Raw genomic sequence first — 6,000 nt, 5'->3', positions numbered from 1 at the left:
GACGGAGGAATAAACAAGTTCGGGGGGGTAATTAAAACGAAATTTAGTTTAGGTGTACACTGTATAAAAAGCTTCAAGTTTAGGGGGGTAATGAGTACTTCTGCCTTTTAAAAACAGAGGACTACTAATTAACCAACAATAAGTGATCAAAATATATAATCCCCTGTCTCAATTTATGCGACACAAATAAAAATTTTGAGATTCAACCTTCTAAAGTTTGACTATGAATTGAGGCAAAAAAAACTTAATTTAAATATTTGAATACTACGTAATTTTTTAATTATAAATTACAATAATTAGCAACTTAAATTATTCAAAAAAATATATACAAAAGTTCCAATCAAATAAAAAATCGGTTACTCTAAAATTGCAATTGTGACACATAACTAAGGTTACTCTTGAAATTGTAATTGTAACACATAAATTAAGACCGAATAGGTATATATATGCAAAACACATTATTCACCAAATTTGGTGTGAAGTCCAAATTGGCAAGTTTTTAGCATCAATGTGACAAAAAAGGTGATTTGGCAGAATAATTGGCTACTTGTTGAAGAAAGCAAAAGACCACTTGCCAGCCTTTGAGGGAAAAGACCAAAATACCCTTTCCAATATGACAAACTATAAATTCAACTCCCACAAATCTATTCGTCCGCCAAATTTGGTTGAGGTAAGCCAATCAACTTAATGATGAGAAATTGATGTATTACGTATTATTTTATGTAAGTATTAGTTATATAGGTTTGTAAATTGCAAATCAAACATCGAGTTATTTTTATACAATAATTAACAAACCTCCTAATCAGCTACCAAATATGGTATTACTTATGCAGAATATAATATATGTATAATTCACCTTCAAACCATCTATTAGACAACTCCATGTTTCTTTTTTGTAGCTGTTGTTTCTTTTCTTTATTTTTTGTTTCTCACCCGGTGTTCGGTATCCACATTGGAGCCCGACTAAATCCGGATTCGTGCCTGGAAGTCCCACATTGGGGTAAAACACTCCCTAACAAAGACAATTCTGTATCCAAGGAGGCTCGAACCTGAGACCTCTTGGTTAAGGATGAAAGAGTACTTACCACTCCATATTCATGTTTCCTTATTATTTTTTTTCATATGTTTTTTTTCCTCTCAAGGATTCTTTGGCTTAACAAGTCTACCTGCAGGTTGTTACTATTGGAATTGTCGGAGGTTCTAACTACACGATGTAATTTTTCAACTAAGGGGTGTCAAATACATGTGGCTACGCCACTGGGTAGGATTTGTATGTAAGGAGCTATATCAGCTTATTAGTGCACATGTTTCTAGCTCAGTATCTAAAATTCCTCTTAGTATCAAGCAAGAGTACAACTTTGGTTTCACTAACCAAAAACACTGAACTGAGTTTTGAAACTGATAACTTATACAGAACCCTTGGTTCTCATACATGGCTATTAACTGATCTTTCTTATATTCGTGATGCTGTTACAAATGATTATGACTACGTTTTCTCTCAAAATGGCCTTGTAGCACATAAGGATGCCAAGCTTATAGGAAAATAGGTAATGGCCAAAATTTGACATCTTATAATCTATAATTTTACTGTCTATCTTTCAGATTGAACTTGTTGTCACGAAATAAGCACTTGACTAGATAATAAATAATGTCTATATCTTTTAATCATGTTTTGTTATTCTCTATGTTGCTCGGACTCTTCAAAAATATCAACAGGTGTGTGACGAATTCTCCAAAAGTAGTCTATTTTTGGAGAATCCGACACGAATGTAACATCGAAAGTGAAGAGTCTGCACAACTTAGGTTATTCTCTATACATACAGTTGTTTTTCTCTATACATGCTTTAGTTGGATCCAAAATGTGTCATTCAGATTTAGATATGATTTACATGGAAATCGGAACCTCTCTTAATCAAAATTCACAATCATTTGACTAGATAATAGTCTCATGAAATATGGAATAACCAAACAACTTGAGTAATTTTCTTTCCATCAATATTCAAAGTGCATCACTTCTTTCATTCTCCTTGGTTGCTAATTAGCAGGGGGATTTCTTTTGAAATGACATGAATCCTTGTGTGTGCAGAGCTTGAAGTCGTTTCTCGGAGATGAGAAGCTCAAGGTTTGTCAATGCACTTTTCATGAAAATTATAGAGTCAATTATGTATGTTTATTGCATACAATTGGGTGAGGATTCATGTTTGTAGCTTATGATCATCCAATTGAATTTAAAATGACTTTATATGTGGATGGCCAAGACATATCTTGATGACTTGATGGTATGCATGAATTTATTAATTTTACCCTCTGTTATATTGCTAACTTGGATATTCCAATAAAGAGGTGAGCATATCAAAGGCTATGTTGCTCGGATCCTCTAAAAATGTCACCGCACCCAAGTCAGGCCCCGCAACATTTTTGAAGGAACATAGATCAATGATTGACTTATCTGCTTCATTGAGGCAAACTTCTGAATCATTCTCCTATGCAGAGGAGCATTCATTGAGTTCAGAAGTGGCATGCTAAATGTGTCGCATATTGGGGGAATTGTAGTCAGGAAGAAAGGGATGAATTTGTAAAGTATGACAAGGTATAGACATCTTCTATAGTATTGAATATATGTTTTTGCAGTAATGTTAATTTCCAGCAGATTATTTTTTCTCTTTGATTTAAAGACAATTTTAAAACTATATCCAGGTACAAAAGATACGCGAAACAATGATATCAGTGCTTAGAGGAAAGTTTGCACACCTTAATCTCACCTTCTCCATTGGAGGCCAAATTAAGTTTCGATGTGAGCATCTTTAAGCCTTTTCTTGTGCTCATTGATCGTTGAACGTTTTAGGCAGATGATTTGGGGATGTTGGTCATAACAGGTTTTCCCCCAAGGCTGGGACAAGACTTACTGTTTGAGATACCTTGAAGAATTTAATGAAATTCACTTTTTTGGAGACAAAACATAAAAGGTAATCTTTAGTTACTGACGTGCTTGAAGTTTTCTTTTCATGTCCGGACTGATATACAAGTCTTGCTTTTTACTTGAACATAGAGGAAATGACCATGAGATTTGCGAGTCTAAGAGAACTGTTGGTCACACAAGTTCGTCCAAATTCATTCTTTTATGTTTGAATATATCATTCTCTTGCTTAATTACTTGAGGAATCACATTACTGCTATTTTTTTTAATTTTTTTTTTCAGTTACTAGCCTAGAGGAGACATTGAGGCAGTGTTCTGTTCTATTCCTCGGCAAGGATATATAATGAAAGTTCTTGAGCTTGTTGCAGTTTTCCAATACACGTACGATTGTATGCTTGTAACCTATGAACGACAAAAATGAATAATTGCTATAATTCTTGTATTGAATTTACTCATCAAAATTATAGTTTCAGTTTTCCATATACTTGAGGTGACATGTATACATGTGAGTCATGTGAACCAGGCTCACTGAGAAATCCCTTGAGGTGGTCTTGTTTTTGTGAGATCATCTATGCCTTTTATGTCGACTTCATAATCATCTTTCATGCTATGTGTAAATTGTAATGTGTGTATACTTCATTCATTACTGCTTTCTTACCCTCATAATGCTTCAAGGTCCAATTTTGAAACACACAAATCTAACTATTATTACAACTCACGAATTGTATTGATAACTCTTGATATGAACATGTTCTTTGATGATTTTTAGTTGACTCTTGAATAGGTCTTGTTCTATCTCTCAAATCTCTATGTGTGACAAGTTTTCAAAGCATCAATGCAATATTTTATATTGAAGTTCAAGACCTTTCATGAATCCAATCCTTGTTTGACTTGATTTGGAGTTAGTCAAACTTCTCATAATTCCAAGCTATGTAATTCCTTTTTTCAATTATGATAATTTTTCATGTCTTGAACTCCAAATATGTTATCTCATGTATTCAGGTTAGTAAAACAAAAACAAAAAAAAGAAGATGAAATTGAAAGACAGAAAATAAAACAACCCGAGTCCACAAAATTCATTGTGTATCCTTAATAAATTTAATCCCCTCAAGTACCCGAGATTGTAGATTAATTCCTCCAAAAATAAAACGAATTAACCATTAAAGAAGTAGCGGTAATGAGAGAAATCCTCGCTATTTATATCCATCTATAGGCGTGAACATACATGTTAAAAAAACAGGTCATTTCCAAGCGAATTTCAATCTCTATTAATTAAATAAATTTTGCCTAACAAATTATCAATCAATCACGAAGGCGCGATGGGGCATCCTCTACTTAACCCTTTAAAAGCTGAAGGAAGTGTTTCCTAATATAAGGACAATCATTTTCCTTTCTTTTATCAATATGAGATAAATGACTTTTCATTTTCCTCCAAATTGATTCCCCACATTTCCCAATTTCTCATTCACATCTTGCTTAAACCCAATAAATTTCTTATACAATTGAACTAAGGCTAATTATAATTCTCTAAGATTTTCTTTTGTGCGTATGGAATAACTTCTTCTTGCATCAACAAAACAATCTCCAGATAAGTTATTTCGTTCATTGATTTGACTTTTTTTAATCCCCTTTAGTACGTTTTGACCCTATTTTCAAGCTCTAATATACATTTGTTACTACTTCTTTCTCTTTCTCTTTATTTTTCAAAATAATTTAATTCAAAAAACTACTAACACTATATGTTAAAATTTACACTGGATAGAGGAACTTCAATGTTCTTGTGACATGAATGGATGAAACTACAATTTGTGTAATAACATTAAATTATTCTTTATGCTTGGACATTAGAATATGGAATCATGAAAAAAAAAAAGGTATAAAAAGAAGCAGTATAGTTTGCAATATTCTTTAGTTTATCCATGCATTACCTTTTGTGTTTGTTACAATTAAAAGAACTTCAGCGATGAAATAAAGACTAAATTAAAATTAAAATTTTATTTCTTAAGAGAGTACAACTCTTGAAAAAATAAAAAACTTTGAAAATGTTCTAAACAAATGGGATCCATCATATGTATCTTGGATATATAAGAACGTTTAACTAGTTGCTTGTGGACATAGAAGGAATTTTATTTAGATCTATATCCATTGAATCTTGACGCAATCTTTTACCCTTGACATTACCTGCAATTGAGGAAGAACCCTGTGGTGGTGGCAGTGGTGTTTGGGGCATAACTGTCGCGGATCTTGTTTGTTGCTCTGATGGTGAATCTTTTGACGACGTTATACCTAACATGTTAAAACTTCGTAACAAGAAAGGTGCTTGTTGTTTCATTGAATGAGATTGAAAATGACTCATAAATTCTTCATGAGTGTCACCGATTTGAGTACATATAGGGCAACGAAGAAGCGTAGGGTGAGAACTCAATATTCGAAAGAACATAACAGTATACGCATCTGTGTTAGACATGTTAATATATGTAATGAAAAAAAACTCTAATATTTTTTAAAGAGATATCGAGTTTGCCTTTTGATTTATTCAAAAGAAAGAATGATACTGAGTAATGCACCTCAATTCTACGGAATATATGAAGAATTTATAGGCCAATACGACTCTCAGTTGCACATAGCTAGATACGGACCCCGCTCATGCCAAGATATATAGTAAATTTATTAAAATAATAATATTAAGGTTAGATGACAAAAACACAAATAAAATTAAATAGAATTAAAAAAAATCAGTAGTGTTAAAAATTGAATAGAATTTAAAAAAAATTATTAGTGTTAAAAATAATTTATATTCTTTTTTTTTTAATAAAAAAAATAGAGACAAAAAATGAAATTTAGAACTAGTTAGTGTAATAATATTTTTTTTGGTTAGTATATTATTTTTCTTCTATAAGAAAAATATCGTAACTAGATTACAAACTATCATATTATGGTCATTCACTTATTTTCTTTTCATAACAAGAACATAATTTAAATCTTGATTCTTTAAACTAGATATCAAACTAATTAATTTTGAAAAATTATCAAACTTGGCTTAAAATAAGGAATTTAGAACTACATAAATTATAATATAATTT

The 6,000-nt window shown here is 31.7% G+C and overlaps 1 pseudogene; it reads left to right on the top strand.

The window, feature by feature from the left end:
• Positions 1-613: 613 nt before the first annotated feature.
• On the top strand, positions 614-3,261 carry LOC102601583 (phosphomannomutase-like; annotated as a pseudogene).
• Positions 3,262-6,000: the final 2,739 nt, after the last annotated feature.

This window comes from Solanum tuberosum, unplaced genomic scaffold (assembly GCF_000226075.1).
Source record: "Solanum tuberosum cultivar DM 1-3 516 R44 unplaced genomic scaffold, SolTub_3.0 scf00069, whole genome shotgun sequence".
In the NCBI taxonomy this organism is placed as follows: domain Eukaryota; kingdom Viridiplantae; phylum Streptophyta; class Magnoliopsida; order Solanales; family Solanaceae; genus Solanum; species Solanum tuberosum.
This window is presented reverse-complemented; position numbering and strand designations above follow the sequence as displayed.